We start from the raw sequence: 17,528 nt of genomic DNA, 5'->3' as shown, positions 1-17,528 counted from the left end.
GGAAATGTTTCAACCATTGATGGTTGAAAGCCACTCAGATTCAAAGAAAGAAAAAAAATATATATAATTCAGATACAACGTCATTCAAGGTCTCTACTTATTTTAGCAGTTCAAGATGCCAATTTACATCACACAGAGCTGGTTTGCTCAATTCTGACATATAGGACTAGTTGTGTGTCAAAACATAACATCTTTAAACCCTCTCTCACCTCAAGTTCCCCAGTTAGTTATAAGTAACATACATACATTAGATTAACTCTCTGCATACGGATCATATTGATTGTTACAAATTTCTCCATGGGCTGGATGGCCTCTAGGAAGTTATGTCGACAATTTGTACCTTGGCCAGACCCCTTCCAAACAGTATTTGGTATTCAACAGCACTCTTGCTGTCCTAATCCGAAGTGTCTGTTTGTAATCCGCATTATGTTTACTGATGCAGCAGACATTGCAACTAGAAAGAGAAGACATCTGCTGCCAAAGAGAGTATAAACATTAACATTTAACAAGGTCCTAGGAATGGCTGAACCTAAGCAGATACATTCAGAATAGATTGATCGTTATTCTCACCTCTTTCATGAAATCCAAGATGACATTTTTCAGATTTGGCAAGAGGGACTTTATTATTGCTCCATATACCCCTTTCATTTTCACATGCATCTCACTTCTTGGCTCTGGCTGGAACCAGGGACCAGGGCAGGATGCTCTCATCAGTCCAGCCTGACTAGAAAAGGGAAACATTAGAAATCTAATGAAGAGCACGTCCTCTGCAGATTTCCAGTCCAGTTTTGCAGATGCAGCTGTAGTTCAGATAAGCAAGACAACTTCTGGGTGCTTACTTGAATTGAATTATTTTGTTGCTCTGCAACATTAACAAAAAAAAAACATGGCATAAGGTTGTTGGTGGAGATTAGTGGAGTCAACACACTGATGTCCTCAATTCTCACCAACATTGCATTTTCTAAATGATCTGACCCCTACAGAGCAGCACTCAAGCAAGTTTGCTTTGCTTAAGTAGGCCCACCATTGAGCAAACTTGCTCTTTCATTTACAATCACAGAAAAGCTGTTCAGCAGACATTTAGCCTAAGTCATCCTGCTTGTGCTTTGCTACAGCTTTCCACTTCCCTGTCCCTCTCACTCAGCTTGAGCACCTCATCACCTGGCTACATTGCCCAGCACAGGCCAACATGCTGGCTGTCCCTGGCAGATGACACTTTTCCCCCACTGTAAATGTCTCCAGTTCAATTAGTGAAACATCAGCTGCACAGTCTATGGCTGCAATATACAGAGGGCTTTCACTGATGTCAGGACATGCAGCAAACAAAGTGCTGAATGGAGTGGAGAATTTTGCCCTTATTTAGTGAAAATAGCTTGGACACATGTAGAACTGATGAGCTCAACTGGGTGTACAGCAAATAGCCACAGTGATTTGTCAAGCTTTATTTAATGCTCCTAAATAGGTTTATTTTGTTAGAGCTGAGCCATTCTAAAGCCTTTGGACTTGGGAACCAGTGTGCAATACAACATTAAGTAGAGGAATGTGGGAAGGGGAAAACCATATAAAGTATCTGTAAACAGATACTGGTAATTACAGTGTGATCTGTGAATATTTAAATGGATTCTCTGACACATTCTTGCTTGAAAACATTAACTATACTTGTTATTCTGTTACGCTACAGTAGCTGGCCATATGGTAGCTCCCCCATTTTTGAAGTGTTGGTTGTTTTTTCTTTTCTTCAATACAGTATGGAACATACATTACATGACAGATTACCCAAATATCGCCCTAATAAATTGATATTTAGATCTAGCCAACACATTAATTTTGCTAATTAAATGTCAATATGTGCCCAAGAGTGCAGCTCTTCAGCATTGTAAATGTCACAAATTAGCAAATTGACAGTATCATTTACAATGATAGTGGCCCAGATTACAAGCAAACTCTGCCATGCATCTTCTCTGCTACAGCTGGGGGAGAGAGGAGAGGAGAGGAGAGGAGAGGAGAGGAGAGGAGAGGAGAGGAGAGGAGAGGAGAGGAGAGGAGAGGAGAGGAGAGGAGAGGAGAGGAGAGGAGAGGAGAGGAGAGGAGAGGAGAGGAGAGGAGAGGAGAGGAGAGGAGAGGAGAGGAGAGGAGAGGAGAGGAGAGGAGAGGAGAGGAGAGGAGAGGAGAGCAAGGAGCTAGGGCAGAGACAGGAGCCACAAGTTTGAACACGAACGTGCTTTTAGAGGACATCACCTTTGAGCTCAGGAAAATCAGCTGGTGCAATTGCCTAGTATTAGCAGTCTGGTATAATGGTCCCTAACTACATCCACCAATCTTAATTTTAGTGGGCTTGATTTTTTTTTTCCATCCTGTTGTTTTGAATGCTTGTGACAGAGCAAGGTCTGCAGCAAAGAGAAAAACCTTCTCTGTCCCTCCTTTGTCTGAGGGAGGGTTGGGATTTTGCAGCCAGGCTTCTGTTGCTTTGCACACAGGAACCCAAAGATTTAGCAAGTAAAAACTGCTATTTCTATTATGTACTTTGCTTCAACAATTCTTGTTTGTCATCTTCTAAAGGTGATCTGATCTCCATTCCCTTGAGGAGATTCAGCTATACAACTTTCTCCAGCTTCCCCGTATCTTTTGATATTCTACTGCCTGAATCCACTGATGGTAAATCCTATCATTGTAATGCCAGTCCAAGATGATAAAGCAGCCCCACAGAAATTAAGACATTCAGTTATCAACTCTGATGGAATAAATTGATCTAGGGATGTATTTGCCTACACTGTGGTGATATTGGCCAGATTTTCCACTACCATTACTGCTCAATTTCTGCTGTTTTTTCCCCCCAACTTTGACATATGCACAAAATACTGCCTATGGCAATATTTTAAATAGACTTTCACAAGAATCATTACAAGAAAATATAACTTCATGCTGTAATTGTAGGCAGTTTTGAAGTTTTTAAATTTTCAAGACTGATTCTGAAGAAAACCTAGCATCTGAAAGGACGCTGAAATCACTAGCTGCTTTAGGAAAAAAATTGCCCTCCACCCAACACCAAGGGAAGTACCTGCACCAGCCCAACGCAAACCTACTCTGCACTGCCACCTTGTGACACAGAGACGTGCACTGTGGGAGCCCGGCTTTGCGTACTCAAATCTGTCGTGACAGCACTTTGTGAAAAGTGATAGAGATGTATATTCCCTGGGAAAACCTCATGTTTACATGTTTTGACGAGAAATATCTTAATATACTACAAGGAAAGGCTTCATTTTTGAGTGCAGTACTGTCTTTAAAAGGTGACAGTAGTTAAAGAACAGCATTGTAGAGTTACCCTGGCTCCTCTTTCTGACTGTTATTAACTATTGTTAGTTTGCCAAATTAACCTTGGGTAATTCAACTTACAACTGTGTCCACCGACCTCAACCAAAAACAAAGAGGCGGCAAGATAGCAACTCTAATTTATGTCTCTACAGATCTTTCCTCAGTTGTTGCCTAATCCTGTTGAAATCAAGTTCTCAACCTGAGAGCTTCTGTGCTCTTCCAAAAGCACTTCAGCTGCCTGTTTTGTATCCTAGCATGTCAAAGGCACAACAGCAACTATAAACAGGTTTTCTTCTATCCCTGTTCCTGGATCCCACTGGTCTTTGCAGAGTACACTTAAGGAGAATAAGCACTACTCCAAACAGGGTTAAGGAACAGTGAAAAGTTATTGTCATCCCTCTTACCCCATACACATAAGGAGAATTCATTACCTTCTCTTTAAGCCCTTCTCCTCAGTATAATTTGTTTGGTATTTGTTGGCCTAAAGTAGAGAGTGAGCATGACTTTTACCCTGTGGTTAGAAAACTTACTTGGTACATAGGAAGACTGTGCTGTAGTTTCTTGTTTCATCAAATAATTAACACAAAACAGTGGCACCAGAAATCTAAGAGAACTGCTCAAGAAAAGCAGAAATTCAATCATTTTTCTCAAATCTAATGACAAGGATGCAAAAGAAAAATCACCTCTCTATCCTTTATGTAGAAAAAAATTCTCCTAATTCTTTCACAGAAAGCATTCTAAACCCAAGAGAACACCCAAAACTAAACAAAATAAAAATGGGGGAAAAAAGCCTAACCTTCTCAAATGTCTTATAAGGTAACACACACATAAAAACTAGATGGTTTCTTTTACTATTAGCTAGTGTTCACATTTTTGTAGGAAGCTACAACATGATTTGTGGGAAGTCTTCACACCTAATTCTGGACTACACATTCTGCTAGACAGCCAGGTGACTAAGCACGGACCATCTCAGCTCTTCACCAATTTTGTGACTTTTGCCAACTTGTCACTCTGCAATGTTTGAAATCAAAATTGGATTGTATTAGAAATGATGGGGGGAGGGGGTGTTTGACAGAAGTGCTTTATTGCCTGTCTCAAATAAAATGACAGGAAAATAATTAAGCTTTGGCCTTTGGAATGCCTTCCTTGGTAGAATCAAACTACAAAAATGCAATTAAATATTAAATACATTCTATGATAAATACTCATTTCCACATTATGATTTCTGTAGTTACAGGAAACAAAACTATTATTGATTAAACAGACTGAAATAGTTTAATATCTTCTCTTTTCAAGAGCAAAAATCATATAGATCTTCCTTTGTCATAATTATCTGAATAAATGTAACTAGCCATCTGTGCTCTGGAGAGAGAAAGATTCATGCTTGTGACTAATGCCCTTAAAATAAAATGAAATAAGAACTGTAGGCCCAACATTACTGCTGTTGGAAATAGAACAGTTCTACTAGAAACCTAACTCCACATCAAGAAAGCCTACTGCAACTCATCAATGCATATTATTTCTGGTCATGTTTGACAAACAAGTAGCCAGCTACCTGCTCTGTCTCATGGAGAGCCAGAAAATAAAAGTGTTATTTTTTTCCAGACAAAACCCATTAGATTTAATGCACATAGCTTTCAAGGCACTGTACTTAGTATTGCCTTATTACACAGCTCTACAAATATGCATAACAGAGTTCACAATTCACATGTATTACCTATGGTGCTTTTGGGGCTACATTGTCCCTTGTGCCCATTATCCTTCAGTGCATGCAGTAGCTTCCCACTGAATTAAATGCCATCTACTTTTGGTACCATTGCCAGAAAAAACAGACCTCTTTTCCTAATTTCCTTCATTCCTACAAAACCTCAAGAGGAATTACCCAAAGAAACTGTTCAGCTTTTTTTTTTTTTTATGTAAGAGAGAATAACACTCAACAATTCATCTAAGTAGAAATGTTTCTCTAAGAAGAAACATTTCTTCTTAAACAGGTGAAAATCTAAAATCTGTGTTGTCTTCTCTGCCAGTTTTATATTTAGTTACCTTGAACATAAGCCATTACTTTGTCTGTAGGCTTATGTTCATCTATGAAAACTCTGATATTTCTGGCATTTTAAGTTCAACTCATCACACAAGTTTGATAGTCTTAAGCAAGCAAAATATCACATAACAGTAGAGTTGGATATAGTAACCACGACTTGTGATGCTTCATTACATGCATGTCAGAACTATTGAGGGTGGCCAAAAACAGCTTGCCGAGCAATAAAATATAACTTTCAACTTCTCTTTACTTGTAACAAAAGGGCAAGGAAAGTTATGCAAAATTTATTTGAATTCTTAAAGTTTTATAAGAAAATAACACATTTCACATTCTAGGCAGCATGCACAATCTTAAACCTGCATGCATAAGCAAATACAGCCATAAGCTAACTTAAGTTTGACTCAAAGAACCCAGCAGCAACACCATAAATATGAGAGAACATCTCGCAGCCCTCCACCAGAACCTCACCTCACTTCTCAGCTGTGTAGAATTTCCCCTTCTCTCATGGACTTGGAAGAAGATACAAATTCCTACAGCTGAATACTAAGTGATATTGGAAAGTTGCAAGTCCAAGAAGGAACGTTCACAGCTTGCTGACTCCCCTGCTATCAACCAATCTTGAGCCCAAACTCCCACGTGGATCTCAACTAAGGAACTAAGGATGACACTTTGGTAAGAGAGTCATGCACCTATGTAGGAATATAAAGCTTGTCCATCCTTCATCTAATGCAGGCTCATCTAAGTCTCATGTTACAGGGAAATTATCTCTAACAAATCTGCAGGTATCCCCAACAGACTCGTCACCAGCTGCTATGACTACTTCCAAAGAAATACATGATTTATTTAAATTATGATTCTCAGGTGTTCATGGTATCTCCTAGGAGGTTTCCAAGCATTCCTTCCTGTTCTATATAGTAAATTATTTAAATTAGAAGATGACTATTGATATTTGGTACATTTTACAAGCACTCTTTTGCAGAGGTTTAAAAATCAGCTTCGACCTCTTGACAGTCTAAACAAAACAGAAAAAGACAGGGATGTTTAAGAATAGTTCAGGACTCCAGTTTGCCAAAGACCTTCCCATGTACCTTATATCTTTACTGTCTTGACTTGGCTTGGAAGCATGGTTTTCATCACAGAAGGCCTATGGATTTGGCTTTTGCTCAGCTTCTCTCTTTCATATTAATTTTATGGTTATATGTTTCCTTTTACAACAGTTTTATGTTGGATTTTCAACTCAGCTTTATTTTCAGCACTTGATAATATTCCATCAAATGTTCTAATTCATCCTCTCCCACTGTTGCTGTTTGTCATCATTAGAAGACTGTCTTCAAGCTTTAAAAATGTGAATACAGAAATAAGTGTAGAGACAGACCAAACCCTGGTACCATCTTCTAAGAGAAAAATGTATTCTCCAATGGCACTGGCATTATCATATCAGAAATTCAAAGAAGGTCTTTCTATTTTTATATTTTTTTCAAGTAACGTTGGAATACTACATGATGTGGTGACAAATACAGCATGTCTGATTATTTACCAGGTAAGTTACAATGCGCAATCATTTTTGAAGATTTTAATGAAATATTGCTTTCACTTTTTTTTAAGTCCTTCTGGTTATTTTTGAATTCTATGTCTTTAAGAAAAAAAATGTAACCATACCCATTCACCTCTTTATGCCTTGGAGCAAATTCTGTTACAGATGGGTTTGTATCAAGCATTAAGCTCAGGAGAACATGGGATATGGAACTGACCTTTTGCAGCTAATGGTGATTTCACAAACCACATAAAGGCTTCCAAGTTGATGTCCATCATACTCACAGTAAATCAAACACCGCTCCAGAAGTCCAAGAGAGAAAAATCATTCGCCTATTGCCTTTGACCAAGTAAAAGGACTTTTCACCCCTTTTCATTTATGAAAAGAAAAAATGAATTTCAACATACAGCCTGCTGCAGTGTTCTCCTATGGATGCTGTGGTTCACTAATTACTCTCAAAAAATAATTCTTTCTGTCCATATTCCCTTACGTTTTCATTAAAGGAATATCCCATTACATACTTCAAAAAAGCCCTTGTTTTAAAATGAGTGTATAATCTCAAGAAGTATTCCCTGTTCAGAAGTTTCCTCCTGGCCTATCAAAATATGTGTGATTTTTCAAAGAAATGAGATAATGAAATATATGAGATATTTAAATTCTAGTTTCTGAAGTCACAGCCATGACCCTGTGCGTACATATTTCCAGTATGTGCCACCACCTGTTCCATAAGCTGTCAGGTGCAAAGTGCATGCACATCAGTCACAATTTTAAATGTCAGAAAAGGGCAGTATTTCTTAAAAGTGATTAGCAAACTGGATGGAAAGGAAAATGTGTTTGTCTGTGCCCTTCAGTCAGGCTTACTTGTAACATACTATGGACCTTATTACTTCATGAAAGAGTCCTGGGGGTCACCTAGTTTCTGCAAGGAAGGAAGGCACAGAAGACATCAGCAGGGGCTCCCATTGCAGGTGATGCTTGTCACCAGTGCTTGTAGCTCTGGGAAAGGTTTCTTGGGAGGAGCAAAGTTAACCAAAGCCATCATGGCTTTGTTACCACCTCAGCAAGTGCACTTGAGGGTGTTGCAAGGATGGCAACATAAGTCCACTCAAGAAGCACCAAGATGGTGAAGATCCAAGCCTATAGAGGCAGAAGACAGCTCCAAGTCCCAGAGACAGTTTCCCTATGAGCAAGAAATAGACCACAGACAAATGATTTACAAGAGGGTGGTGGGGCACTGACCTTTGTCCTTGGAAGAGAACACACAAATTAAACCATATATCCCAGCTGGTAGGCATAGAGGCCACATTTGCCCATGTACCAAATGCTGAGTTGGGGATCCAAATCTCCTGATTTTGATGTTGATCTGGAGTATTTGGTTACAGAAAGTTATATGTTATTGTTTCGGGTCTGCACAAAGCATCTCTGGCACTTTTTAATATACAGTCAGAGGTAATTTTCTGTCCTCCCACTTTCAAACAAAAACTGCAGTAATTTCCTTAGGAGAGAGGCAGCATATGTTCAGGTTGCTGATCACACAGCTCCAGCAGTTGACATTTAATATGCAAAGTAATTCTCACAGTAACTACTCATGAGAAACTCCTTCCTGGCACAAAGCTCCTTAGCAAAAGATTAGCACCACACTGACCTTGTGCTAAATGGGAATGCTTGATAATGAAGTTAAAATAGAATAACTGTCTCTCTCATGCACATCAGTAAAAAAGTTATGGATAAAATAATGGGCTCTACAAAATACATCTTTGCAAGAAAGACTGAATTTAAATATGCCCGTTCAAGTTTTCTCTTTAAAGCCAATATGAATGAAATTAAGATATGTAAAGTAAAAGACAGAAAAACATAATGTACTTAGGCATCCTGCAGCTTTCTCCTTTTAATAGTTTTAGAAGACTTAAGTTATCACTTTGAAATTACTGAAAATTTGAGAGTAAAACCAATAAAAACAAACAGCAGTCTACTTCAGTCCCACTAATGGTTTGATTCAGTACATTTAAAACAGGCTATTTCTGACAAGATTTCACTGAAAAATGAAAAGCAGTTGAAAAAAATACTTTCAGAGGAAGAGAATAGTCTTGTTCATCCATGTTGACTATTTTGTCTTCCAGAAAACTATGTAAAATTGTAGAAAAATATTATCTTGCCATAATTTTAGCAAACAAAGAAGATGTTGATCTTCTTTGCAAGCTTTTCTTGTTTTTAAACAAAGAAATGAGAACTGCTAAAATAAACAATGTTTTCATTAGATATCATCAGATTTAATTTTAAACTATTTTTAACCAGTCCTAAAATTGGAGATTTAAGATTAGTAATCATGTATAGAAAATGCCGTAGTGAATTTCAACCCAAAATTAAACCAGTAAAAAAAGCAATAAAGATACTACCCACCAAAACACCAGTACCCCACTGAAACAAATTTTAGCAGACAGCAATAGAAATCTAAAAAGATACATTTATGAAGAACTCTGCATAGATCCACTCCACTAGATACCTTCAAGTAAAATTGCAAAGAGTTTTTACCACATTTTCCAGCCCCTGCTCCTCCTCTCCCCACTAGAAACAGTTAAGTTTTCAAAAGAATTTAATTATGTGTTGGCATTCCTCCCCATATTGTGTTACCATATGAAGAAAAAACTTTAGTGCTTTTTCTGGTGTCAACTTCTTGCCTAACACAAAGCAACTTCATTTTACAACATACAGAATGAGAAAAATCATTCCTCCCCATTTGATAGAGTTGAAGGTTAAATAAAGAGACGCTCACATATATCTGGAGAATGTAAGCCTCATTATGCCGATATAAGAAGCTGTTGTGTCTACCCTGCACCCAAATGCTTGGCACTTCCTCCTCATAAGAGCCTAGTACTTGTTCCTTGGCTCATATTATCCAAATTGAAGTGGATTGACTTAGAAGTAGGTCTTAGTGGCAATAGCCTGCTTGAACTGAAACACATTAGAGGGGAACTCATGTAAGCCACTTCACTTACAGCAGGTGATGGGCATCCAGGGTTGTGATTTCTTCCACCAGCACAGCCAGGCCCTGAAAGAGGCAGTTTGTCCACAGTTAAAGCCCTGAGACAAACAGATGTCAGGCTGGTCTGCAAAAAGCCTGCAGGGACACAAAAGCCATTGGCTTTTTCCTGTGCCATGCTGCGAGACGGTCCATGATGGGCCTCAGCTGTACACTTAATAACAATCCCACAAAGCTGTAAGGTGCATATGTTAAATAGCAGCAGGGTGGAATTAGTACTGCATGCTCAGCATGAGGTTAAAAGGTTCTGGTAACTGAGAGCATGAAGTGATGTGCTGCAAAAGTGATTTGCCCAAGGTTTGTAGTAAACCTCCCTGCACATGCTGGCAACTCACAGAAATGTTGCAGGGACCCTACATGCAAGAGAATACAGTGGCACTCTTAGTTTTATCTATTCAAAGACAGAGTTCAGATTCAGAGAGCACTCCAGGCTCTCAGCAGAGAGGCCCACACCTTCCCCTACTCACCCCCGGATTTCAGCAGATAACAGGAGGATGTCCTGAGGCTGTGCTCACTCCATTGAGTCACCCAGATGCCAGGGACACACACCCACCTGCAGGTACACACCATCTTTTAAACCCAGGAGAAAATAGCACAAGACACCCCAGGGGCACAACAGGTCTGCTGGAACATAAATAAATTATACTGTTATACCCACCCAAGGCAATTCCATTTTAATCCCTCTCCTAGCTTTTGGCACATGCCATAGTAGAGATGGTTTGGAGACAGACAGAGCTATAGGCAATGCAAAAATGGGTAGAAAATGAGCTGAAACATGCAACAGAGTTGGGAAAAAAGCAGCCACTGGCATGCAAATACTGTTCCCCTGCACCGTAGTCAAGACAAGGAGAAGTCTAAAAGCTCAGCATTAATGTGTGTCAATTGCTTGTTCTTCAAGTAGTTCTAACCTTCAATGGCTGTTGCATAAGAGGCAGCTCAATTTACCTGCCCCCCCCCCCCCCCCAGATTTACAGCTTGCATTTGGATAAAGCAAAAATATATGAAGGGACGTATTACATTACCAAATCCCTAAATCCTCATTCACTCAACATTCATATGTCCTCATTTCATGGTTGATGGGTGAAGTGGAGCAAGTGGTGTTGGTTTTGCATATGAGTACTTCTGGCACAGCTTTTATTCTTAGCATATGGCAATAGTTTGTGGTTCAATTAAAGAGGAGATAAAGGTTGTCCTGCTAGATTAGCATTCTATTATTTCAGAAGGTGCCAACTGTAGAGCATTGTAGAATCAGTTGTCTTGTTTTCCCAATTCCTGAAAAGAAGCTCTTTATCCCCATAACATGCAATCAGTTTGAAAACTGTCACTGAAAAGTTCTTGAATAAAAGAAAAGCAAAAGCCAAGCAACTCTCCCAGAAGGCACAGGCCTGATGTTTTCAGTAGCATTATCTCCACTGACAAATGAGACATTGCAGATAAGAATTTATAGAGGCTGATGTTGGGTGATCTGAATCTTCACAAGTGGGTTACAAATATAAACATGAGAGTGCTTGTGAATTCTTTAGAATACTGGTCACCAAAAAAAATCAAAAAGATGTCATTGGTATGCCACTTTGTGTACTTTTATTGTAAAAGCAACTAAAATACTGATATTTCACATACCCAGCTGTTATAAATGCTGGATGACTATACTTAAGGTTATGGAAATTTGCTGATCTAGCCCACTACTGAAAGCCTGAGACAGAAAGAAGACCTGAATCTCAGTGATCAGAAAGATTTTCTAGAAACACATTCCAAATCTGCAAGGTTTGGTTTTGTCTCATTACAAAAACAGAAGCCAATTGAAGTTAGCAGGTCTGTTTGGAGGTCTTCCTTCATTAGGTTAAACTTTATTCCAATTCACTTAGACTCAGCTTTGATGCATGTGATTTTTAACTCTTATTAAACATTTTCATGCAACATTTCCTGTTCCATTTGCAATGTCAAAAAGCATGTCTGCACCAACTATTTACCAATACCACAAGAACTCTGAATGATACCAAGAATAAGAGGAAAGGCTGCAGAAAAAAATAAAAAGGAAGAAAAGAGCTCTGTAGCCATTGCGGAAACCTAAGTAACAGGAAAAGTACTGAGCCTATACTAGTAAAAGCTCATTATTTGTATCTCCAAAATGTATCGAAAATACTGAACAACAAGGATTTAACGACAGACAGATTCTGGCTGGTTAATAATAATTGCACTAGCTTTTTTATACAAAACCTGACATTAAAACTGATCTTGTGTTTTCCCATCTCCCACTCTTACAAATCTACGAATACTTCCCTTTCATCAAAATGATAGAGATGACAACAAATCGTTCTAAGCTCGGCAACATGCAGAGTATTGTAATTCCTGTTTAAAATGACACTGTCTGAGTAGAGAACCTGGGAGGTACACCTCTGGCTGGGAAATGGCAGAGCTACTTGTTGTTCAAGCACACCTATTTCTAGTAAAAAAAAAAAATGCGTGGGACAGTTTTACAGCACTCCCCTGATCAGGCTGTAAGAGATTAGCTTTCTCTTGACGGAGATGCTCTTTTGCCAACGACCAGGACTGCAATAACAGCACGGAGGAAGTACATGGTGTTACTGGCGGCGCAGAGTGTTTTCTGCATCAATGTTCCTGTCCTCCGTGTTTACAGAAGTGTGAAAGCTTCACGTTAGCACAGACTATCTGCTGGACTCCGACTCGAATCCTGCCATGCTTGTGCCTGCTGGCACAGGCTTCATTAACATTTTGTTTTCCCTTCACTTCGCTTGCTGCAAAGCGAGACCTTAAACATTTTCCTGTTTATTTCCGTTTTTGCTTTAGAAACAGTTCTAGCAGTCCACTTGTAGGGAATAGCCCTATAACAAATCGCTGTGGGTTTTCATCCTGAAAGCCATTCATTGAGGGAAAAGCTTATTCTCTCTCATGTCTTTTTAAAGGATTTGAATGTTTAGAAAATTTTCTGTCCAGACTTAAAATGCAGGCAAAACTATTTCATTTGGGGGTATATGTGAAGCAAAAAAATAATTCTGGGTACAGATCCCTACTCACTGCAAATCAGTATAAACTTTAATGCTTGTGGAATGATACAGATAGATGCAAAGTGAGCAGTGGTATTGAACAGAAAGCAAGGAAAATCTTTTAATCAGCATGTCAATTCCAAGTTAAATTAGCTATTTCAACTGTAGACATCATCCAGAAAGCACAGTGCCTTGTTACACAGCACCAGGTATTCAGTTCAGCACTCACTTGGAAAGCAGTGGAAATGGAAGAAATGAAAATGGTGGAAAACAATTACTTTGAGACAGTTGTTGGTACGTTTTATGGACTTCAAAAAATAAAAAGAAAAAATAAATATTTGCTGTTCTTTTTCTCAGCTGTGCAAAACTCAAAACACAACATAAATTGCTTGATACAAGGAGTGTTTTTCCCTTTAATTTTGGCCTAGACCCTTTGGTGGCATCCTATTTAAGCTAAGACAGGGTTTTGTTTTGAGAGTTCTAAGCTCAGTGACATTTTTGAGGTCTGTTTTCCTTCTTAAGCTATGTTCCGAAGCATGCTTAGGTTTTGGTGGTGAGATTATGAAGTTTGAAAATATGAACAATCAGCTGAGGAGGAAAAAGAGAGAGAGGATTAGCTACAGCAGCGACCCTGAAAACCGATACCTCACTGCAATCCAGCATCAGGGGAATGAAAATTAGAGTGGAAAAGACAGCTATAGGAGAGCTACATACCAACCAAGGAAAACATTTTTGTTTATTGAAATGAAAACTGTGAAGGATAAAGAGGTAGATTTTTTTTTTCTGCAAAGAAATTAAAAATACACAAGTGTACTTCAAGTCAGAAGAAAGTAAAATGTAGGAACTTCAAATCCCAGAGAAAATGTTATTTCTTTATTGCTTTAGCTGCAAGCTTGATCTCATTTTTCAGAGACCAAAGTCTTTGCACTTTTAAAGCCTCATTCCCAGGCATCTCTGCTCACGGGTGTTTTACTAGTAGCACCAAAAATTTTTGAAATATTTAGAGAGATGGAAAGGGGAGAATGGCACCAATTTTGCATGTACTAAGTACGTAATTCCCTGATTTACTCCATTTTGAGCACTAAAATGTCATCATCATCTTGTGAGACATTTTAGAGCTAGTAACTAGCGAGCCAATGTCCAGGTCTGATGAGAGGACTGAATGAGCACAACTACCTGCTTGCAGTAGAGCAAGTCAGCAGTTACAGCAAGATAAAGGATAATTAGGTCCCAGTTCACCTCTCCTCCCCATCCAGCAGATCTCAAAATCAGTGTCATTCCTTTTAATAGTTTTTTTTTTTTTTTTGGCATAAAAAAAGGGTTTATTATAGTCATATCCCTTGAATTCTTGGTTAAAAAAGGATAAGGACTTTTTGGCCTGTTTCACACATCAGAGCCTTTACAGCTTTTAGGAAAGGATCTAGAAATGTAGAATTCAGCATGTCTTCCATAAATTAAAAGCTTGAAGAAGAAAAGCACTGAGAAGCTGTTTTTTGTTGTTGTTGTTGTTTTGTTTTGTTTTTTAATAACAAAAAAATAACACAGATGACTGTGGTTTTATTTATCAGAAAAAAAAAAAACAACTTCACGACTACCCAAAACTCATGCACTCCTTTGACCCTGGTGAGGCTTCAGAGAAACAGCCAAACCTATAACATGTTTTCTACAAACAGCCAGGAACTTTCATATTTGTTCCAAAAATCACTTTTCCCAACTACAGAAAACCATACCAGTCCTGGAATCCCTTTGGAACCAAATGCTAAGTTTATTAATTGTGGTACCAAACAGCATCCAAAATTTATGTAAAGATGTTTACCACACAACTCTTCAAATCATGACAGCTTCTGAAAAGAGAGAAAACCCTCTCTCAAAACTGTTTCTTTAACAGTTCAGTTCAAAAAGCTAGCATTGTCCTCAGTCTTTGAATACCAAAAAGTCAATACCAAAAAGTTTTCAAAACATGAATGTATGCCGTTTATGCACATACATATATATATATATACTTTCATAAGCCTCATGGAGAAAACAAGCAAACACAAAATCTTACCAGAATAAAGACAGCAACAGGACTTTCTAGACAAAAGGCTATCCCTTCCCTCTGTTGAAGCCATCATCCCAAATGTAATCACTACAACTCTTCCCTGACAGACAGTGCTTGATAATCAATTTTGACTAAAGAAAAATGCCTCCTTATTTCTCCATCTGCCTCTTATAGGAGAAACACAATGTTAAAAAAAAAAAAAAAAAAAAAAAAGTCGGAATTTGTAAATTTTACAGATCTCTGAATAAGGATGAAATGAAGTATGAAATCAAGAAAAATAATATTTGCATTTACCTAAAACACGGGTCTTCTCACAAGCCAAGAAAGAGGCTCTAATCCCTAAACCCAAATCTAATCATGGTGAAATTTCACTGAACTGAAATTTAGGAACTAGACTCATATATTGAGCCTGTTTCTGTTCAAGGAGTAATGCAAGCCAACAGTGATAAAGAGACTAGAACATTTTGGTTTGTTTGTTTTGCCTACCAACCTTAATAGAGATCCTGGATGCTTGCTTCACTAAGGCTTGGCAATTACTTTTGAAGATGCAATTTGCTTTGATGTCTTCAAGCCCTTCACATCACATTGTGACTCCAAAATAGCCACATCCACACAGGAAGATTAAAATACAGTCACTGCCTGGAAAAAAAAAAAAAAGTACACACCCAAGAATACATGTTTTGGGATGCACCATTACTAGTCCCGCCCACATGGTCAACATGAAAGCTTGATCTTTCCAGCTCCTTAGCAATATATATCCCTTCCCCAGAAGGGTAAATACTAGCAGATGAAGGCTCGTGGAACAGCAATACCCCTTACGCACATGACATGACTTACAGACCTCAGCAGCAGCCTCTCCACAATCCTCTAGATAACCCCTTCTCTGTGCAGGCTGGTGTTTTCCCTCTTCTTTTTTTTTTTTTTTTTCCCCCAACTCAGGTTTGTAAGTTTTCTACTGCTGGATTTCCTTTAGACTTACATTAGTGTCTCATCAATACCAGTCTTGAGAAAAGTCATCCCACATGGCTCTAACTTCAAAGGTAGCATCACCTTCCCTTTCTGTATTGGCTGGGTTATAAGCAGCGTTTCATCTTTTGACCTGTTTGCAGTATGTCTTGATAAATGGAAAGGGAATGAAAGCATCAGGAAGTTTTACAGAAGCTGGGAAATAAAAAGGAAAAGAAGTCACTAAGAAGGACTTGGGAGTATTGGTTGATAGTTGGCTGAATATGAGCCAGCACTGTGCTCAGGTGGCCAAGAAGGCCAACAGCATCCTGGCTTGTATAAGAAGCAGTGTGGCCAGCAGGGCTAGGGTAGTGATTGTCCCCCTGTGCTCGGGTCTGGTGAGGCTGCACCTTGAGTACTGTGTTCAGTTTTGGGTCCCTCACTACAAGAAGGACCTAGAGGTGCTTGAGAGAGTCCAGAGAAGGGCAACGAAGCTGGTGAGGGGTCTGGAGAACAAGTCTTACGAGGAGCAGCTGAGGGAGCTGGGATTGGTCTATTCTCCCATGTGCCCGGTGACAGGACAAGGGGGAATGGGCTAAAGTTGTGCCAGGGGAGGTTTAGGTTGGATATTAGGAAAAACTTCTTTACTGAAAGGGTTGTTAGGCATTGGAATGGGCTGCCCAGGGAAGTGGTTGAGTCACCATCCCTGGAGGTCTTTAAGAGACGTTTAGATGGAGAGCTTAGTGATATGGTTTAGTGGAGGACTTGTTAGTGTTAGGTCAGAGGTTCGACTAGGTGATCTTGGAGGTCTCTTCCAACCTAAATGATTTTGTGATTCTGTGAAAACAGGGAGAGAGGAGCCAATACACGGCCATAGTGCAAACAAAAGAAAAAAAATCCAAACCACTGAATTGTTGCATCATTTCAAAAAAGTAATTTTTTCCAAGTACAGATAAACTGAAGTAAATCAAATACAAAGTTTGAGATTTTGGATATGAAAATCACTTTGGCACCTAGATCACTGAACCAAAAAAACAACATTGCCAGTAGCAGGATCTTATATGTACTTTGGATACAAAATTATGAAAATATTACTGGACAGCCAACAGAAACACTTGTCTGCTGTGCTGAATTTCTTGAAATTAATTGAATTTTCCTGCCATTGAAAAAATAGATGTTGGAAGTTCAGGACATTTAGAGAGAGTCAGAACAGAAAAGCCAGTTCATGGTTGATTTTTTATTTGAAAACATACTAATGTATGTGTGCACACACAGGACTGCAGAACCCTCACATAGCAAGGATACAAGCAACTTCTCTTTAGACTTTGTATACATTCTTCATAAATAAATCATAGAATATCCAAGCTGGAAGGGACCCACAAGAATCATCAAGGTGAACTCCTGGCTCCCCAAAGGATGACCCCAAAATCAGACCATGTATCTAAGAGTGTTGTCTAAATGCTTCTTGAACTCCAGCATGCTCAGTGCTGTGACCACTTCATCATAGCATCTAAGAGCATTCTGTTTTTGGAACTACTAAATCATCATCAATTGATGCTATCTTAAACTCTTCCCTATACCAAGAAATCACTGGATAACCACCACAGTAA

General features: G+C 38.9%; 1 long non-coding RNA gene across 1 annotated transcript; it reads right to left on the bottom strand.

Moving 5' to 3' along the window:
* Positions 1–576: 576 nt before the first annotated feature.
* Positions 577–16,089, bottom strand: LOC121073132. The gene is made up of 3 exons (XR_005821521.1): positions 15,953–16,089; positions 15,511–15,612; positions 577–720 (listed from the first exon to the last, which is right to left on the bottom strand). It is a non-coding gene; the product is annotated as an uncharacterized LOC121073132 (long non-coding RNA).
* Between the last annotated feature and the right edge of the window lie 1,439 nt (positions 16,090–17,528).

Source organism: Cygnus olor, chromosome 1 (assembly GCF_009769625.2).
Source record: "Cygnus olor isolate bCygOlo1 chromosome 1, bCygOlo1.pri.v2, whole genome shotgun sequence".
NCBI lineage: Eukaryota > Metazoa > Chordata > Aves > Anseriformes > Anatidae > Cygnus > Cygnus olor.
Note: the sequence above shows the minus strand (reverse complement) of the source record. Positions and strands in the feature narration are given on the sequence as shown.